Source organism: Eumetopias jubatus, unplaced genomic scaffold (genome assembly GCF_037043125.1).
Source record: "Eumetopias jubatus isolate StellerSeaLion01/CBP00866 unplaced genomic scaffold, mEumJub1_p1.0 scaffold_13, whole genome shotgun sequence".
Taxonomy (NCBI): domain Eukaryota; kingdom Metazoa; phylum Chordata; class Mammalia; order Carnivora; family Otariidae; genus Eumetopias; species Eumetopias jubatus.
Window position 1 is genome coordinate 48083043 of NW_028274819.1, and position 22501 is coordinate 48105543.

At 34.9% G+C, this 22501-nt stretch overlaps 1 protein-coding gene and 1 pseudogene across 2 annotated transcripts in view; both read left to right on the forward strand.

The window, feature by feature from the left end:
• The window catches only part of SBF2 (SET binding factor 2), a 467799-nt gene that overhangs the window by 338901 nt on the left and 106397 nt on the right, over nucleotides 1–22501 (forward strand). The window lies entirely within an intron of this gene.
• On the forward strand, nucleotides 3967–4041 carry LOC114219444 (U2 spliceosomal RNA; annotated as a pseudogene).

Sequence of the window (22501 nt, forward strand, 5' to 3'; positions counted from 1 at the left end):
AACTTCTCTTGAGGCAAAACAATGCTTTTCATAAAATCAAAATCAGTGGGCCTCGTTTCCAATGCAAAATATGCATTGGTTGCCGTGTTCAGCTTTATATTTAAAACACTACAGCTAAAACCATATGCAAACTAACAACCATTAACTAATGGCATATAGGAGGAAACAATTAGAGATGTGAAAGGAGAGAAACGAATCCAAAGAAACTATTCATCTTCCCGTTCAGCTTAAATGCCCTTCATTCATAAAGCCTTCTTTGATTGCTATGGCAGAATCACTTCCTATTCTATGCTCCCAAAACACCTTTTTCTACTTCTAGTGTGGCATGTTAAACACGTTGATTTGCATTAGGTCATGTTAGGCCTACTTGTCTATTAGTTTCATTAGTTTGTAAGCCCCTTGAAGACAGACTAACTCTAATGATTGGTCCCATATGTAAGTTTTCACTTTGTAGGCCCATATTTATTGGTTGAAAAATGAAGATGTAAGTATAAACTAAGATAAACTTTTTTTAAAAAAACACTTAGATTTTATTTTTTTAATGAATTTATTTTAGGGGGAGGGGCAGAGGGAGAGAGAGAGAGAGAGAATCTTAAGGAGACTCTGTGCTGAGCATGGATCCCGATGCAGGGCTCCATCCCAGGACTCTGAGATCATGACCTGAGCTGAAATCAAGAGTTGGCCGCTTAACCAACTGAGCCACCAAGGTGTCCCTAAACACTTAGATTTTAGTGTAAAGAATTTGGTGTGAGTTACTTTAAGCAAATGTAGAGTAATTTGAGTAACAATATATTTCACACATTCACATGAGTCTAAAAATCAAGTCGGATATAGCCGTATTTATCTAAAATGGTTCAAGGTCGTATCAGAAAGGACAATATTGGTACACTATAGGCCACTGATTTTCAAAGTTTAGCATGCATTAGAATAACTGGAGAATTTGTTAAAACACAGATTGCTGGTCTCCGCACCTAGATTTCTGACTCAGTAAATCTGGAATGGAGCCTGAAAATTTTCATATATAACAAGTTCTAAGATCACACCTGTACTGCTGGTCCATGGCCAACATTTTATGAACTAGTATTATAGGCAGATAGACTAAGAAAAGAATAGAGGCAAACTGAAGCAGAGAAAGAGGGAAGTAGGAGCAATGTACACATTGAGTCAGATGATTAAGGGTAGGAGCAGTTGTGGAGCCCTGACCCAGCACCAAAGCATTAAGAAGACATGTCCTCTCTCCACTTCCTACTTCCCTGATTAGGATGCCCTTGTCCTGATAACTGGACATTCTCAAAAGTACTCTTTACCCACCAATCAGTTTTGTTTCATCAAATTGGCCTCTTTCTGCAGCTAGTCTTTTAAAACCAATACTTTGAGGGACTACTTAGTACCCAGCACTAAAATCTTAAGGAGAAAAAAAATAATATCATAAAGAGCTCTTAGATAATGTCTCTTTTCTTTCTTGGAAAGAAATAAAAACTTCATTACTCAAGGAGGGGAGAATATAATCATCTCTATTCTGTTTACAAAATCCCTTTAGGTTTATGCTGTGAAAGACCAGGCAGGGCTTTTTTTGTTTGTTTTTATTTTTTATTGGATATAATTGACATACAATATTATATTAGTTTCAGATGTACAATATAACAATTTAATATTTGTATATATTGCAAAAGGATCACCCTAGTAAGTCTAGTTAACATCCATCACCACACACTGTTAGAAATTTTATTTCTGTGATAAGAACTTCTAACATCTATTCTCTTAGCAACTTTCAATTATACAATACACTATTATATCCCATGACTTATTTATTTTATAACTAGAAGTTTATACCTTTGACCTCCTTACCCATTTCACCCACTCTCCCATACTTAACTCTGGGAACCACCAATCTGTTCTCTTTGTCTCTGAGTTTGGTGTTTTGATTTCTTAAAATTCTGCATATAAGTGAGATCATAGAATATCTTTCTCTGTCTGACTTATTTCACTTAGCATAATACCTTTTGGTTCCATCCATGTTGTTACAGATGACGAGACTTTCTTCTATTTTGTGGCTAATATTCCATTATGTATATATATATACATTTTCTTTATCCATTCATCCACTGATGGGTACTTAGGTTGCTTTCCTACTTTAGCTATTGTAAATAATGCTGCAGTGAACATGGGGGTGCATATATCTTTTCAAGTTAGTGTTTTCATTTCCTTTGGATAAATACCCAGAAGTGAATTGCTGGATCATATGATACCACTATTTTTAATTTTTTGAGGAAACTCCGTACTGTTTTCCATAGTGGCTGCATCAATACACATTCCTACCTAAGGGTTCCCTTTTCTCCACATCCTTGCCAACACCTGTTATTTCTTGTCTTTTTGGTAATAGGCATTCTGATATCTCACTGTGAGATGATATCTTTTTGTGGTGTGAGATCGTATCTCAGTGGTTTGAATTTGCATTTCCCCGATGATTAGTGATGTTGAGCATGTTTTCAAGTGGCTGTTGGCTATCTGTGTATCTTTGGAAAAATGTCTATCCCAATCCTCTGCCCATTTTTTAATGAGACTTTTTTGTTGTTGTTGTTGTTGAACTGTATGAGTTCTTTTTATATTTTGAGTGGTGAGCCCTGATTGGATATATGATCTTTAATACCTTCTCCCATTCAGTAGGTAGCTTTTTCATTTTGTTGATGGTTTTCTTCCCTGTATAGAAGCTTTTTAATTTGATATAATCTCACTTGTTTATTTTGCTTTTGTTTGCCTTTGCCTTTGAGTTGTTTTGTTTTGTTTTTTTTATGTTTTTATTTAAATTCCAGTTAGTTAACATACAGTGTAATACTAGTTTCAGGTATATAATAAAACAATTCAAGACTTCTGTACAACACCTGGTACTCATCACAGCAAGTGCACTGCTTACTCTCCATCATCTGTTTAACCCATCCCCCCACCCACTACCCTTCCAGTAACCATCAGTTTGTTCTCTATAGTTAAGAGTCTGTTTCTTGGTTTGTCTCCCCCTCTCTTTTTTTTCCCTTTGTTCATTTGTTTTGTTTCTTAAATTCCACATATGAATGAAATCATATGGTATTTGTCTTTCTCTAACTTATTTTGCATAGTATAATACTCTGGAGTTCCATCTGTGTCATTGCAAATGGCAAGATTTCATTCTTTTTTATAGCTGAGTAATATTCGTGTGTGTGTGTGTGTGTGTGTGTGCGCGCGCACGCGTGTGCGCACCCACCACATCTTCTTTATCTATTCATCAGTCAACAAACACTGTTGCCTTTGCCTTTGGAGTCAGGTACTAAATGTCATAGAACATACCATCTATGTTTTCTCTTAGGAGTTTTATGGTTTCGGGTCTTACATTCAGGTCTTTAATCCATTTTGAGTTGATTTTTTGCATATGATATAATTAGTGGTCCAGTTTCATTCTTTTGCAGATGGCTGTCCAGTTTTCCCAGCATCATTTATTGAAGACACTGCCCTTTCCCCATTGTATATTCTTGGCTCCTTTGTCATAAATTAATTGACCCTGTATGTGTAGGATTATTTCTGGGCTTTCTAATCTGTTCCACTGATCTGTGTTTCTGTTTTTATGCCAATACCATACTGTTTTTATTACTGTAATTATGTAATATACTTTGAAATCAGAGTAATGAATCCAACTTTATTCTTCTTTCTCAAGATTACTTTGTCTATTTGGGATTTTTTGTGATTCCATACAAATTTTAAAATTGTTCTATTTCTATTAAAAATATCATTGGAATTGTGATAAGAATTACATTGAATCTAGATTATTTGGGTTTTATGGGCATATTAACAGTACTAATTCTTTCAATCAGTGAGCACAGAATTTCTTTCCATTTATTTGTCTTCAATTTTTTTCATCATTATCTTATAGTTTTCAGTGTACAGGTCTTTCACCTCCTTCATTAATTCATTTATTTTTAGGTGTTTTATTTTTCAATCGCTTCTCAGCCTTTTGGCTAAGATCAAGTGTAGTATCTGTTCTATCAGTTTATTCTTTTTCATGCACCTGTAAATGGCATTGTTTTCTTATTTTTTTTTCCTGGTAGTTTGTTTTTAATGTATAGAAACAACAGATTTTTTCTATATTGATTTTGTATCCTGCAACTTTACTGAATTTGTTGATTAGTTCTAACAGTTTGTGGTAGAGGATTTTCTGCATATAATATTATGTTGTCTGTGAACAGTGATAGTTTTACTCCTTCCTTTCTGAATCTGATTCCTTTTACTTATTTTTCTTGCCTAATTGCTCTGGCTAAGACTTCCAGTACTATGTTAAATAATCATGGCAAAAATGGGCATCCTTGTTTTGTTCCTGCTGTTAGTATGAGTAGATGTTTAGAGTTGTCTTAGAGTATGATGTTAGCTGTGGGCTTGTCCTAAATGGCCTTTATTACGTTGAGGTATGTTCTCTATATAACCACTTTGTTAAAAGTTTTTATCATGAACAGATGTTAAATTTTGTCAAATGCTTTTTCTGCATCTATTGAGATGATAATATGATTTTTATCCTTCATTTTATTAATGTGGAATAACACCCTGATTTGCAAATGTTGAACCATTCTTGCATCCCTGGAATAAACCCAACTTAATCATGGTGTATAATTGTTTTAATGTATTATTAAATACAGTTTGCTGGGCCGCCTGGGTGGCTCAGTCCATTAAGCATCTGCCTTCAGCTCAGGTCCTAATCCCAGGGTCCTGGGATCGAGCCCCACATCGGGCTCTCTGCTCAGCAGGGAAACTGCTTCTCCCTCTCTCTCTGCCTGCTGCTCTGCCTGCTTGTGCTCTCTCTCTTTCTCAAGTAAATAAATAAAATCTTTAAAAAAAATAAATACAGTTTGCTAATTGTTTGTTGAAGACTTTTCATCTGTGTTCATCAGGGATATTGGCCTGTAATTTTCTTTTCTTACGCTGTCCTTATCCAGTTTTGGTATCAGGGTAATGCTGGCCTTGTAAAATGAGTTTGGAAGGGCTCCCGTCCCTTCTATTTTTTGGAAGATTTTGAGAAGGATTAGTACTGATTCTTCTTTAAATGTTTGGTAGAATTCACTAGTGAAGCCATCTGGTCCTGGACTTTTGTTTGTTGGGAGATTTTTGATTACTCATTCAATCTCCTACTAGTCTGTTCACATTTTCTATTTTTCATGACTCAGTCTTGGTAAGTTGTATGTTTCTAGGGTTTAAATAGCAGACTAGGTTTTATACATTTATATACTAAGGCATATATGTGCTAATTAATCATATGTTTTCTTATGCTGGTTCTTAGAGGGTCCATATTAGGTCTTATAAACTGCACCCAAAACTGATAGCTCTGCTCTGTACAAGAGCTTGGCCTGGCTCTTGCCTTTTCCTTCTATACCCTCAGCCCCCTACTCCTGTCTGAAGCTTGGTCACCTAACTTAGAATAAATTCTTTTTCCTTCCCAAGCCTGCCTGTCTTTTCACGGAAAAAAAAAAAAAAGTCCTGATCTCCCTTCTCTAACGAGGAGTCCTCTCTTTTTTCTAGTAACTTTGTGACTCCTTTTCTCATGTCCAATACTTTTGCAGTCCCTACAGTCCTTTTTTTCTGGAGTAGTTATAAGCTAGCCAAATACTGTCTATTTTGTGTTTCTGTGTTATTTAGGAAAATTACACCCAGAAAGAGTCTGGTTGTTTAAAAGAATTCCAGCCAATGGTGTAATTTGTTTTTACCTAAGATAGCAGTAAGAATTAAGTATCTGGATGATTGTTAGTTTCAAACTCTTATAACCTTTTGAAAATACCATGACTCTGTGTGTGTTCATTCCAGAAGTTTTGTGGAAGAAACATACATAGTTCTCTAAAATGTTTAATTAAAATCAGAAAGAGAAATTCATAGGCTGTCATGCCAGTCATTTGACAGACAAACTTTAGTGTTCCAAAATAAAAAATTAAACAGTTTCTACCTGAGATTTAAGGCCCAAGGTGTATGTCACTAATATTTACACAATTTTGAGCCTAAAGAGTTATCCATGATTGCTGCATTCCCCTAATACACCTGCCTCCTTACTGAATTTTATTTCCTATTTCCTCAGTGACTATAGGACTAGATAAGACACTAATTCATTTTCTAAAAGGAATGAAGAAGAAGCTTTTTCAAATCTTGCTGGAAAACCATGTAGCTAGGAAATGTGAAGGAAAAGATATTAAAATATTCAAACAGTGATGGCCTAGAGAAACTTCTAGAAATTGTGAATTCTAGAATGTCCTGATTATGGGCTCCTGGCCACTTACCTCCACACATTTACTTCCAGTCCCCTCCTAAAACACAACTAAAAGTCATAGTAGACAGATTTTTTTAAAGATAAACATAAATCTCCAAGGACAAATAAAACAGGTAAATGTCAGCAAAAAAATTCTGGAAGACAGAAAACAAATGGACAAGTGGTTAAGTGATTTAACAGACATGAGAAAGCTAAATTAGGAGCATGAGAAGAAAGCAGAAAAACATTCTGATTTCTATAGCAGAACGCCCCCCAAAACTCAGAAATCGGTAGGAGTAAAGAAGTTATGGCCATGGTGAAAGTCCCAATAAAGGTAGTGACTATGAAGATGAGGGAACACATGACAAATGTGGTGAAGACAGAATTATCAGCATTTGATTCAGTTTCAAGAGCGCAGTGATTATATAACTGTTTAATTCACAACCCCTAGCACAAAGCACCTAGTTTAACTAAAGTTATGTTGGATGGATAGATGGAAGGAAGTTTCCGTTGGAAGCGTCAACTTGGTATCTGATTGAATGTGAGAGTATGATGTGATCAATTTCTGGCTAGGTGCTGAATAGATGCTGGTCCTTTTTACCAAGACAGTGTAGAAGGATATCAGCCTTGATGAGGGTGAAGGGTAGGAGATAGTTCAGTTTAAGATATATTGAATTTGAGGTATTTGCATGGTGTCATATTGGAGGTGTCTTGTCAGCTGGAGCTGAGGAGGGTTGTCTAGGCTGGAAATACAAATTTCAGTGGCACCTTATGCCATAGAAATGGTCGAGCCAGCCAATGAAAAGTAGGTACTGTAAGAGAGGAGATCTAAGGATGAAAAAAGAGCTGAGAAATACATTTAGAGGTTTGGCAGAATAATAAAAACCTATAAAGGATATTGAGATGAAAGGATCATAGATGTAAGAGGAGAAAAGATGTAAAAGGAAAAAGTAGAGTCATGGAGGCCAAGGAAGGAAATTAGTTTAAGAATAAAATGACTACTTTAAAAAAAGTTAAATCGTATGAGTAAACATATAATTAGTGATTAGGAAAAATATGAAGTATAGACACCAAATGTTAACATTGGTTGTTTAAGCATTGTGGAATTTATCACAAAGATGTTTTTCTTTCTTTTTACTTACCTGTATTTCATATGTCTTTTGTAATGAGATGGAAGGTTGTGCGTTTTGGTGTTTTTTGGCTTTTTTTTTTTAGGGAAGTAGTTTAGAAAAAAAAAAAGCATGTGTTTAATCTTAACAAATGGTATAGAGGTTAAATTAAATGTCTAAACATAATCCATTTGGTTAGCAAGTAAGAGGTTATTGTTGTTGACCTTTGCCAGTGAAAGTGGGGGTGGGGGTTCAGAAAGCCAAAGCCAATCTGGAGGGGGTTGATCCTCTGGCCAGGGTCTAGTTTTATGTTGTCATTAAGAAATAAGTGCAGAACTCATACATTGTTTTCTTAGGATTCCCAGGGCTGCTTTCATGTTACTATCCTAACCGTATGTAACACTTCACATTTTACTGTCTGTCTTATCAGTGCTTTAGAAAAAAAAAAAAAATTAACCACAGACTTGACAATTCCTTACCTATTTATCTTTAAGGATGGTTAGATGTGGTTAATTAAGTCTAACTTTCATGTATTTCATTCATTGTATGGAATCTGCTTTTGACTTTCAAAAAGATTTTCATAAATACTGTTGCTGAGCAATTATAGTCTTACCATTTCAGAATATTCTTGAAACTAAGAGCTAAGTAAGGTTTTTCTGATCTTATTATTTTCACAATGTAGACCATGTAGAAAATTATCTCTAGTTATTTATGATAATTGGTTATATAAGTATTTTATTTTATCTTTTGTTAATATTATAAAGGTAGCATAATGGTAACTTATGGATTTAAAATACTAAAAAGAACTGTTGGTTTTTCTTTATAATTACACTTACATACATGAAGGCTTTTCTAATGTAGAAGACTTTTTTCAATAGGTTTTATTTCTTTATTAGCCATTCTAAATATGACAGATTAGGGGCGCCTGGGTGGCTCAGTCATTAAGCGTCTGCCTTCGGCTCAGGTCATGATCCCAAGGTCCTGGGTTCGAGCCCCATATCGGGCTCCTTGCTCGGCAGGAGGCCTGCTTCTCCCTCTCTCCCTCTCTGAGCTTATGTTCCCTCTCTCGCTCTGTCAAATAAATAAAATCTTTTAAATAAATAAATAAATAAATAAATAAATATGACAGATTAGCCATTCTAAGTATGGCAGACTTATAATTTACTTTCTTTTTTCCTCCCAGGAACTTACTTAAAATATCTCTTTTGGGGGGGAGAGGGGCAAAGGAAAGCAAACAAAAAATACAGTATAAAAGCTACCTTGAAACTATGTAAACTATATTAATTATTAATGTTATCTCTTCACGGTTAAGTCCACCAGCTTCTCTTTGCTTTGAAGATAGAGGAAGCTGTTTATCACTTAGAATTTCTTTTTGAAGCATTCTGTTTCCTTGGCTTCCATGATGAAACGTTTCCTACATATCCTCCTACTTCCCTGGCCAGTCCTTTTCCATCTTGGAAAGCTTATCCTTCTCCAGTTGGCTTTTAATTTGTAAAGCCTTACATTCCTTTTTTGTCTCATTCTATATCTTCTCAAAGATTGATCTCTTCCATACCCACAACTTAACTTGCAAATTTGTTTCTCTCCCCCAAACATTGCCTCTGAGCTCTACACCCAAATATCCAGCTTGCTACCTGGTATCTCATTTTCATGTCTCAAAGACACTTCAATTTCAGTTACAAACTGAACTTATGATATCTGTTTTCTCTACCCCTCAACCCTAAAAACCTGATCCCTTTTCATTATTCCCAGTCTTGGTAAATGTACCACCATTGATCCAGTTACATAAACCAAAACCTATGACATCCTTGACGCCTCATCTCCAACATCAAGTTATGTTGATTTTTACTTCATAAAAATCTTTTAACTCAATCCACTTCTCTCTGCCAAAATGATGACTCTTTTCTTATCTGCTGGTCCCTGGGCATTAGGAGTCAAGTGCCTTGGTGACAGGTATAGTTTATAGATTAATGAGATTCTTGTTTTGTCCCCTGGTAGAAATATTCCTCCTTTGAGGACTGGAACTGCTAACCTTGCAGAGCTCAGAGTTATATTAATGGAAGGTGCAAATTCTCCAAGTGGGTCACTATGTATGATGAGAAGCAGTCAGGGCTTATAATTCCTGGATCTCCTACAGAGCCCTTTATTGCTCTGAACCCCACTCAGAGCTGCAGCTTTTTGCATCATGTGGTATGAGCTAGAGCAGTAGTCCCAGATGTAGAATATGCTGCCTGCATAACCTGAAGAGGGCTATCAGAAGTTGTGCTTCCTTCCTCATAGTGGGAGATATAAGATACAGCAAATTATCCTTTACTTTGAATGAGATGTCCCAGAATGCCAGAACCTTCATAAGGCTTATCTCCCATCCTCTGTGTTCATATGCCTTACCAAAGTTCCAAATATGGTAGCCACTTCTTTTTCACCCAGCCTAATTAGCATGATGTCATCAGTGTAGTACCACAAATATAATATTCTATGTGATGTTCAAATGGTCCAAATTTCTTCACATGGAGTTTGAATGGAAGGGGTTTTAATTAGCATAATCCTGTTTCCCATTGTCCATTTCATATAAATGCAGACTGTTTCAGATTGTCCTCTCTGATAGGGATAGAAAAGAACATGTTTGCCAAATCAATGGTTGCATGCAACATACCCGAGGCCTTGATAATCTGCTTTAGCAAAGACAACACATCTTTGTTAAATAACTGCATCTGGTTTCTGCAGACACCAGACTGGAGAATTAAACAGAGATAAGACACAGACCATTACTCCTGAATCCTTTAGATCCATAAGAGTGGAACTAATTTTCATTATCACCACCAGTAAATCCATTTAAAATAGGGACTAAAGTTTCATACCAAATAGTGGGGAAAGGGTTTGTTTTTTTTTAAATATAAAATTTTATTTTAAAAATATTTAGGTTACAATTTTCACCATATGCTGATTATTTTAGAACTAAAGTATGAATCTGACTTTTGGGTGAGGAAAAGCTATTTAAAATATTTTTTCTAACAGAATCATATGATGGCTTACTTTGTGTTTGGCTATAAAGCACTTTCCTAAAGATCATTTTTGCAAAAATATTTAAAGCCTTCATTATTTTTCCCAAGGGACTCCCTTAATCACTTTGACATCAAATTGTTTTCTTTTAATGTACATATAAAATTAACCTAACTCATTATCTTTTTTTTACTTGATCGGACTTTGTTAGATTCTCCTCTGTCAGTATGATTTGATTTAAGCAGTTCTTTGACATCACTATGGCAGATTTCATGACCTCCTATATTGTATTGGCACATGTTTACCTTAATGCGATTTGATGGGATAAGTAGAGATAGAGGCCAGTGTTAATCAAGAAGGTATGTTTCAACAGTCTTACACAATTCACACAGACCTGTACCTCTGAAACAAATAATACATTATATGTTAAAAGAAAAAAAAGAAGAAGATAGTAGGAAGGGAAAAATGAAGGGGGGGAAATCGGAGGGGGAGATGAACCATGAGAGACTATGGACTCTGAGAAACAAACTGAGGGTTTTAGAGGGGTGGGGGGTGGGGGGAATGTGTTAGCCTGGTGATGGGTATTAAGGAGGGCACGCTCTGCATGGAGCACTGGGTGTTATACGCAAACAATGGATCATGGATCACTACATCCAAAACTAATGATGTAATGTATGGTGATTAACATAACAAATTCCTCTAAAAAAAAGGAATAACATAAATAAATGGAACATACTTCATTAAAATATCAGGTTATAACTCAAAAAAAATAAAATGATAAGTTTAAAAAAAAGAAGGTATGTTTCAGAATTGGCTAATTTGATGATGGTAATGATGATAGTGGTGATGTATTCTTTTTGTCTTGATTCTTTGGATCAAAACTGTGTTTGGTTGATTCATCCGTGATGTTGGATATACCTATCATTCATTCATTTTCACTTTCATCTAGTATTCCTTTGTATCGTTATACCTAACATTTTACTCATTTTGACAAATACCTTTTTTCATCATATGTGACACTCACCAGTGTCATTATTTTCTTTTCATTATTTATTGTACTTTCTCCTACCTACTTTCTCTGTTTTCTATTTGTAGCACTCCTGTTAGGTTTATTTTTGAAACTTTGACTTGATCCCCTGTGTTAATTAATTGTTTCAAATTCCTGAAGATAGAGATGGAATAAAAGGATACCATGAGAAAAAAATTATCTTCCAGTCCTTCCTTTGTATTTTAACTTTAGCAAGCACATTTTTAAATTTTCAGTTGCTTTTTCATAGATGTAATATAGTTTCAAATGCTCTTGAGGATATTATTTATAATTACTGGAAGATTTCTACTTTAGTCTGAATTACATATTTCCACAGCTGCCATTTTTAGATTCCATGTCATACCTTACTGCATTTGAGAGACAAGAGGACAGAGGTTTAAAGCACAAATCCTGGAGTAAGACTACCTGGGTTCGAATTCTGGCTCTGCCATTTGTAGCCTTCTGACTTCTGAGAGCCTCAGTTCCTTCATCAACAAAATGGATATAATTATAGTATCTACCTTGTAGAGATATGAAAATTAGATGAAATAATTTATGTAAATTCATACTTAAAACATGTCTGAAACTTCATAAGCACTCAATAAATGTTAGCTATTATTACCATAGCCAGGTGCAGTGTTCCGGTTTCCTAGCATATAAAATTGAAGCAGACTTGAGACATTCACTCAAAAACTTGTAACAAAGATTGATATTATTTGTCTAGCCTAGCATTTACCTTCTATCCCAGGGGGAGTCATGGTACATATTAAATAACCATAGTGTTCAAAATTATGATACATTCTCTATGGTTGTATAAATTAATTTAGTATTAAAATATAACCTGAGGCTGAAACTATAGTAAAAGTCCTTTTGATTATTTTGTGCTTAGAACTGTATTTGGAAAGGGTAGGAACATATGGGGACATCATATGGAGGTGCCAAGGGACAAGAGTGTAAATGACAAAGCAAGGCATGGAAGACATGGAAGGTATTCCTAGGGATATTAGATGTGGTAGGAATTACTATGATGTGGAATAGGTGATAGATAAAGCAGACTGGCTAGAGCTGGCTTGTAGTAAGAGGGCCAATTTGGTCGGTTGGTTTTGGAGATAGGTCCACACCATGGAGGGCTGACAAGCCTGGCACAAGAGTTTGGTCATTATTCTGTAATGGTCAGGGATTTTTGAGCAGGAGAGGAATATGATATAAAGAGGTATTTTTGGCTGTGGTAGTTTTAATTTTTGTCCCTATGTAGAAAATATAAGTAAATTTCTCAGTATTTTGGACAATTCAAAAAAAATTTTTTCTGAGTTGTGTCTAATCTAAACTCTAAAGAAAAGTTAGTTCTATAGTTCTATAAGAAATTATGCCTTTCAACCTCATTTTTCTTTAATATTTATTCTATTTTTGAGAGATTCCAAAGTTTTGTGAAATAGGAATGCTGGGCCATGACAGTTCAAAGGTATGCAGATTAAAAGTATGAAATAATTGAGGGTATTGGGAAATTAAGATTGCAGGGCTCCCTCTTCAATTGTAGCAGGAAAATTAAAGGTAAACTACATAAAGTTCAGAATAAAACATGTATAAGTATTCAAGTCCTTGCAAGTTTATAAATTGCCTGTTATGTCTGCAACTACATTGCTATTATGTGGCCAAAGCACAGGGGACTTCAGGATGTGTATTTATGGACTGATTGCCCAACAGATAACTGCACTATTCCGGAATGCTATTGCTATGTCAATAGTTTTAGGCTTATTGTTTTAAAATTTTTCCATTTTTCAACCTAATTAACTTAGAATGTCTCTAATGTGATTTGCAAAGAATTTTATATTTATATTTTGCAATCAGCATTTGACTGGCGCTCAGGTTTGAGACATGCACTACAATGTGTAAACATTTTGTATGATAATAAATAGCTCCTAAATGTTTTATGATTGCCTGGTCCCTGCTAATTGGTCATGGATTGAAAATCCCCATTGTTTAATTTTTTTTAATTTGTGGGAAATTTTTATAAATGAGTGTGTGGGGCTTCATATCACAGCTGTTGTCATTTAAAGTTTGGACAGCATCCTTACAAATGAAGCCCTGCTGTGAAATCAAAGTCAAAAGGCATCTTGGCATCCCAACCATTTCCTTAGGAGAAGATTACAGCTCAAGTCTGTTGAATTTTATTGCCTTGGGCCTCATGACAGTCTTCAGAAACACGCAAGGCATTTCTGTTAAAGAAACTCAGATGTGCTAGGACACAGGGGATGACATTCTTGTGCATAGCGGTGTCCTAAGCAAGGGAGTGAGGAAAAAGGAAGAAAAAGATGATTCACGCTTTTTGCCGTGTTCTGGGATTATTTTATAAAATCCATGGAAATGGTAGAAAACATACAGTGGGTGAAACCATATAGGAAAATGGTGTGATGTTTTCCTACATGGCCTGACTATATATTTTTTTCCAGCTTTATGGAGGTATAATTGACAAAATTGTAATATATTTAAAAGGTACCACATGACAATTTATATATTGTGAAAGGATTGCCACAGTTGAGTTAATTAACATATCTATCACTTCACATATTCATATATTTACCTTTTTGGGGGGTAAGAATGCTTAAGTTCTATTATCTTAGCAAATTTCATTTATACAATATAGTATTATCAACTGTAGTCACCATGTTATACATAAGATCCTGAGACCTTATTATCTTACAATTAAATTTGTACCCTTTTAGCAATCTTTACCCATTTCCCACACACCGCAACCCCTGGCAACCACCCCATTCTACTCTGTTACTGAGTTCAACATATTTTTTTAAGTTCCACCTCTAAGTAATGTCATGCAGTATTTGTCTTTCTCTGTCCGGCGTATTTCACTTACTGTAATACCCTCTAGATTCATCCATGTTGTTGCAAATAGCAGGATTTCCTTCTTTTTAAGGCTCAACAGTATTCCATTGTAAGTTATACCACATTTTCTTTATCTAGTCATCCATTGATGGACACTTAGGTTGTTTCCATACCTTGGTTATTGTGAATAATGCTGCAATGAACATGGAAATACAGATATCTCTTCAAAATAAGGATTTCCTTCCCTTTGGATATATACCCAGAAGTGGGATTCTGGATCATATGGTACTCATATTTTTAATTTCTTGAGGAACCTCCCTATTGTATTCCATAATAGCTATACCAACTTACATTCCCACCAGCAGTATATTCTACATACTCACCAGCACCTGTAATTACTTGTCTTTCTGATAATAGCCATTCTAATAGGTATGAAGTGATATTTTGTTGTGGCTTTGATATGCATCTCCCTGATGATTAATAATGTTGAGTACCTTTTCATGTAACCGTTGGCCATTTGTATATCTTCTTTAGAAAAATGTCTGTTTTGTTCCTTTACACATTTTTCAGTTGGGTTATTTGGGGGTTTTTTTTTATTGTTTTTTTGTTTATTTGTTTTGCTATTGCATTGTATGGGTTCCTTGAATATCTTGGAAAATAACCCCTTACTGGATATGTGATTTGCATATATTTTCTCCCATTGCATAGGTTGCCTTTTCATTGTATTGATCATTTCCTTTGCTGTGCAGAGCTTTTTATGTAGTCTACTTGTTTGTTTTTGCTTTTGTTGCCTTTGTTTTTGGTAACAAATCCAAAAAATTATTGCCTAGATATATATCAAGAAGCTTATCACTAATGTTTTCTCCTAGGAGTTTTACAGTGTCAGGTCTTACATTCAGGTCTTTAATCCATTTTGAGTTGATTTTTGTGTATAGTATAAGAAAGGGGTTCAGTTTCATTCTTCTGCATGTAGATATCTAGTTTTCCCAGCCTGACTGTATCTTAAAATAAAAACCTAAATGTGACTCCAAGGTAATTACTGCGTTCAAAATCATCTCTCAGTTGATTATCTCATTTTCTTTGAAATGAGTTCTGATTGATTCATATTCTTCCTCCTCCCCCTCTCCCTCCCTCCCTTCCTCCTTTCTCTGTCTCTCTCTCTTTCTACCCCCCTTCTCCTTTCCTCTTTGCCTCTGTCCTCCACTCCTTTTCTTCCTCTCTTTCCAGCACACACTCTTTTCTACTGGTGTGACTGAGAGACATTACTCTGATAGTTCTATTAGTCACTCTTTTTGTATCTAAAATTCATGTTCCTGAATTTAAAACTAAAGATCACTTGATCTAAGTTAAGATCTATCCAACCCATAACCTGACTCCAGCAATCATTTCCAAAGATGCATCATGGATGAATATGGTTGTCCCTCGTATTTTAAGGATGTGTTCCATTCAGCCATGGATTTATCTCAGCTCTATAAAATGTGTTCTTATTTGTCATACGTTTTCCCTCTTGGCATAGTTTCCTGAGTTCATTTAGATAATACTTGTTGAATGAATGAAAATTGTTATTCAAAGGAATATCCTGCTAACTACTCTCAACACTCATTCTGGAAATCTAAGGCTTAGCAAGATAACTTGTTTCTCCTGATCTTTCTGCTTTGTGAAAGTCTGGAAATGGTATAAATCATTCATCAGCTTTCCATAAACATTGATACTGCTTCTTATTCACTGCTGTAAAAATACTGTCAAAGAGCTAATGGTTTAGTAAGGAGACAGAAAAGTAAATCGGTAATTACCATGTAGTGTGCTATGCTAAGTATTTCCTAACCTCAGTGATAATAAAAAAATATATTGAATATTTGCTATGTGCCAGGTACAATTTTAAGTATTTTACTTTATTACTGATTTTTAATTTAATTGTATTATGGTCTGATAACCATATCTATGTGTTATTAATCTTCTGAAATTTACTGAGACTTATTTGATGGCCTAGTATGAAGTCAGGTTTCCCAAATCCATCTGAACAGTTACAGGTACAGGGTTAGAGTATAAATAGATCCAAGTAGACTTTTGTATATAGTGTTCTGTATATATCCATTAGCTCTTTTAAAAAAATCTTCTGTACTGATTTTTCCTACCTGCTTGAGGTATTAAATATTGACAGTGGTATATTAAAATCTCTCAATGCGATTGTGAATTTATATTTTTTAAATGTCTGTCAATTTTTGCTTAATGTGTTTTTAGATGAAGGGTAAGTTAATTAAGTGTATACACATTTAAAATTGTTATATCTTTCTGATTAGTTGAGCTATTTTATATAATGCTTCTTTTTATTTCTTGTAATACCTCTTTCCTTAAGATTATTTTGTATGATTTTTTTTGTATGATTGTTAATATAGCTATCTCAACTTCTTTTGGTATTTGCTTAGTACATCTTTTTCTCCATCCTTGTAACTTTTGTGTATTCTTTTTTTTAATAATTTTTTATTATGTTATGTGTATTCTTAAGTTACAGGTAATATCCTTTTAAACAACAAATATTTGGACTCTAGCTTTTTATTCAATGACAATCTTTGCCTTTTAGCCAGAATATTCAGTTTATTTTGGCTATTACATTTTTTTTTATTTCTATCATCTTATTTTGTTATTTTCTGATTGTTTCGCCTTGGGGGTTTCTTTTCCTCTTTCTGGCTTTCCTTCGGGTTATAAGTTTTCATGTTTGTTTTCCTCTCCATTTTTTTCTCCATTAGATTGGAAGTTGTAACCCATTCTATATTCCTTTGGCAATAATACAGAAAATTTTAAATGCTCACTTTATCAAAATCCAATTCCAGACTACCACCTCACAATTTCTGTGCTACTGTGGTTGATTTTGTTACTTGTATCTTAATTTTCTTTAATACCAAAAGACATATTGTCATTGTTTTAGGTCACTGTATGTTTAGGTTTACCCACATATTTATCAGTTTCCTTGCGGAATTGTCTTTTTTATATCTCAGACTTTTTATCTGGTGTCCTAGGTGGCTCTAGGGGTCCCAGCTTTATGGTAGCTCTCCTAATGGACTTCCTACAAGCCCAGCAAGCACTGGGCTTTGTTTCCTATCCTTTGAGTCCTTTAGTTGTTCAAAACTAATATTCAAATTCACTTTGCTCAAAAGCTGCTTCTGAGGTAAAATTTTACTTCAGTGCTCTGTTTACCACTCCAGGTTCCACTTAACTTACAGTTTGGTCTGAGTGTTCATTAGTTTCTTGCCAGTTCATTGCTTTGCATTAAAATTTTTAAAATATTTTATCTAGCATTTTTTAATTGTTCAACAAAAGTGTCAAATATGAAATTAACCAAAGTCAAGAAAAAGTCCAAGAATAAAAGTATTAGTAGGGATGTGGAGGAGAGGAAACCCTCTTACACTGTTAGTAGGAAATGGAACCATTATGGAAAACAGTATGGAGGTTCCTGAAAAAATTAAAAATAGAACTACCATATGAGCCAGCAGTTTTGCTGCTGGATATTTATCCAAAGAAAGCGAAAACACCAATCTGAAGAGATATATGCACTCCTCTGTTCATAGCAGCATTATTTACAATAGCCAGGATATGGAAGCAGCCTAAGTGTCCCTCAGTAGATTAACAGATAAAGAAGATGTGGTGTGTGTGAGAAAGAGAAAAGAATGAAATTTTGCCATTTGTGACAAGGATGGACCTAGAGTGTATTATGCTAAGTGAAATAAATCAGGCAGAGAAAGACAAATATTGTATGATTTCACTTATATGTAGAATTTAAAAAACAGTACCAATGAATAAACAAAACAGAAACAGACTCAGATACAGGAAACAAATTGTTGGTTACTAGAGGGGAGATTGGTTGGCTTGTAGGCAAAATAGGTGAAGGGGGGGATTAAGAGATATATCAACATCCAGTTATAAAATAAGTCATGGGGATATAATATACATCATGAGGAATTTAGTCAATATTATAATAACTTCTTTGGTGATACTAACTAGCCTCATCATAGGAATCATTTGGTAATGTAGAAAAATATTGAATTACTATGATACCCCTGAAAGTGATAGGATATTTTATGTTAGTTAAATTTAAAAAAAAAAAAGAAGTAAAAGTCCATAACACTCCTCGCCCTGCTCTCTCTCTCTAACAAATAAATCTTAAAATAAATAAATAAATAAATAAATAAATAAATAAATAAATAAAAGTCCATAACAAGTTTTAAAGTGATCTTTTGGTTGGAATTCTCTCAGATTTTTGATGATATTGAATCATCATTTTTCCAAAATATATTTTCAACTGCTTTCTTAAAAAATGTTCTTAGTCAAATTCAGTTTGGAAATGCTGCCAACCAAATTTTCTCCATACAGTCCCAGTTTAAAAACCCTGAGAAGTCCTACAGTTTTTTAAAAAACAAACAAGAAGGGTACCTGGGTGGCTCAGTCGGTTAAGCGTCGGCCTTTCGCTCAGGTCATGATCCCAGGTTCCTGGGATGGAGCCCCGCATCAGGCTCCTTGCTCAGTGGGGAGTCTGCTTCTCCCTTTGCCCACTCCACCCCCGCTCATGCCTTCTCTTTCTCTCTCTCTCTCTCAAATAAAATCTTTAAAAATAAAAAATAAAAAAACAAGGGCACCTGATTTAATTTTGTTTACCCAGCATTTTCCCAATTTCCAACTCCCCACAAATAAAAGCTTTCAATACTCTGTAAAACTAGTGTTTGTGTAAGTTTGAGTACACTCCCCTTACCATTCCTGTGGAAACCTTTTAGGTATGTTTCCTTGCAGAACCAAGGATTGGGTTGCTTTCATCTTTTGGCTATTGTGAATAATGCCTCTGTGAACATGAATGTATAAATATCTGTTCAAGTCACTGTTGTTTTGGATATATAGTTGGATCATATGGTAATTCTATTTTTCAATTTTTGAGGAAATGCCATACTGTTTTCCTAGCAGCTCCGCTGTTTTACATTTCCACTGAGATTTTCTGATATCCCATTCCCCAACATTTCAAAACTCAATGAGTTTTGGCATTGGTAACATTTCTTGCCTGATCAATAACAAATTACCCTTTGTATTCAACACTAAGACAGAAAAATTTCCAGCTAGTTATAAGATGGATTCCAGTCTTGGAGAAGTTAAAGTGTGAAAAAAAAATGTGTATCTTAGAGTCAGTGAAATATAGTAAATGCACTAAAACCCCCTCCAAAAGTTTTTTTTTTTTATAAATTACACAGCTTTTAACACAATCTTTATAAAACAGGAAAGTAAAGGTAGCTGCTCACCAGTAGTGTATGAAAATAATTCCTACAAACATATAAACTACCAAAACTGAAACATGAAGAAATAGGAAACGTGAACAGACCAATAACCAGCAAAGAAATTTGATCAATAATCAAGAAACTCCCAACAAACTAAAGTCCAGGGCCAGAGGTTTCAGTGGTGAATTCTACCAAATATTTAAAGAATAGTTAATGCCTATTCTTCTCAAATATTCCAAAACATAGAAAAGGAAGGAAAACTTCCAAATTCATTCTATGAAGCCAGCATTACCCTAATACCAAAACCAGATATATACTCCACTAAAAAAGAGAACTACAAGCCAATCCCTGATGAACTTGGATGCAAAAATTCTCAGTAAAATATTAGCAAGCTGAATCCAGCAATACATTAAAGAAATCATTCACCATGATCAAGTAGGATTTATTCCTGGGTTGCGAGGGCAGTTCAGTATTCACAATCAATGTGATACACCACATTAATAAAAGAAGGGATAAGAACCATATGATCATTTCAGTAGATGGAGAAAAAGCATTTGACAAAGTACAAAATCCATCATCCATTCATGATAAAAACCCTCAAAGTAGGTTTAGAGGGAACATACCTCAATGTAATGAAGGACATATATGAAAAACCCACAGTTCATATCATCCTCAGTGGGAAAAACTGATCACTTTTCCTCTATGGTCAGGAACAAGAGAGGGATGTCCACTCTCACCATGTTATTTAACATAGTACTGGAAGTCCTAGCTACATTAATTGACAACAAAAAGAAATAAAAGGCATCCACACTGATAAGGAAGAAGTAAAACTTTCACTATTTGCAGATGATATGATACACTATATAGAAAACCCAAAAGACTCCACCAAAAAAACTGCTAGAACTGATACACAAATTCAGTAAAGTCACAGGACACAAAATCAATGTACAGAAATCTGTTGCATTTTTATACACCAATAATGAAGCAGCAGAAAAAGAAATTAAGGAATCAATCCCATTTACAAATGCACCAAAAACAATAAGATAATAGGAATAAACCTAACCAAAGAGGTGAAAGATCAGTATTCTGAAGACTATAGAGCATTGATGAAACAAATTGAAGAGAACACAAAGAAATGGAAAGACATTCATGCTCATGGATTGGAAGAACAAATATTGTTAAAGTGTCTATGCTACCCAAAGCAATCTACACGTTTAATTGCAATCCCTGTAAAATACCATCAGCATTTTTTGCAGAGCTAGAATAAACAATCCTAAAATTTGTATGGAACCACAAAAGACCCCAAGTAGCCAAAGCAGCCTTGAAGAAGAAAAGAAAAGAAAAAAAGCAAAGCTGGAGGCATCACAATTTCGAACTTCAAGCTATATTACAAAGCTGTCGTCATCAGGACAATATGATACTGGCACAAAAATAGCCACCTAGGTCAATAGAACAGAATAGAAAACCCAGAAATGAACCCACAACTGTATGTAGTCAGTTAATCTTCCATAAAGCAGGAAAGAATATCCAATGGGAAAAAGAGTCTCTTCCACAAATGGTGTTGGGAAAACTGGACAGTGACATGCAGAAGAATGAAACTGAACCACTCTCTTACACCATACACAAAAGTAATGGATTAAAGACCTAAATATGAGACTTGAAACCATAAAAGTCCTAGAGGACAGCAGAGGCAGTAACCTTTTTGACATTGGCTGTAGCGGCTTCTTACTAGTTATGTCTCTGGAGGCAAGGGAAACAAAAGCAAAAACAAACTATTGGGAGGGACTTCATCAAAATAAAACACTTCTGCACAGCGAAGGAAACAATCAACAAAACTAAAAGGCAACCTTCAGAATGGGAGAAGATAGTTGCAAATGCATATCTGATAAAAGGTAAGTATCCACAGTATATAAAGAACTTGTCAAACTCGACCCCTAAAAAATGAATAAACCAATTAAAAAGTGGTCAAAAGACATGAACAGACATTTCTCCAGAGAAGACATACAGATGGCCAACAGCCACATGAAAAGATGCTCAACCTCACTCATCATCAGGGAAATACAAATCAAAACTACAATGAGAATCACTTCACACCAGTCAGAAGGGCTAAAATATAAAACCCAAAAATAACAGGTGCTGGCAAGGATGTGGAGAAAGGGGAACCTCTTGCGCTGTTGGTGGGAATGCAAACTGGTGCAGCCACTCTGGAAAACAGTATGGAGTTTCCTCAGAAAGTTAAAAATAGAACTACCCTATGATCCAGCAATTGTACTACTTAGGTATTTATCCAAAGAATACAAAAATACTAATTCAAAGGGATACATGCACCTGATGTTTATAGCAGCATTATTTTTAATAACCAAACTATGGAAGGAACCCGTGTCCATTGACTGATGAATGGATAAAAAAGAAGTTGGGGGGTGTGTGTGTACATACATACACACGCATGCACACATGCATTGGAATATTACTCAGCCATAAAAAAGAATGAAATCTTGCCATTTGCAATAACATGGATGGAGCTAGACAGTATTATGCTAAGTGAAATAAGTCAGTCAGAGAAAAACAAATACCATATGAGTTCATTCATGTGGAATTGAAGAAACAAAATAAGCAAACAAACAAAGGAAAAGAGAGAGGGAGAGAAACCAAGAAACAGACTCTTACTTAACTTTAGAGAACAAATGAATGGTTACCAGAGGGGAGGTAGGTGGGGAGATGGGTGAAATAGGTGATGGGGATTAAGCGGTACACTTGCTGTAATGAGCACCTGGCATTGTATAGAAGTGGTGAATCACTACATTGTACGCCTGAAACTAATATTGCACTGTATGTTAACTAACTGGAATTTAAATAAAAACTTTAAAAGAGTCTTTCTCAAATGTATTTTTATCTCATTTCTAAAATAATGTGCTTCAAGGACAGTTTTTTTTTTCAAATTTACTTAAGTAAGAATTAGTGACAATTTGGAATAAAAGTAAAAACCCCATAAGACAGTAAACAGTGTATCCTAGATTTTTGT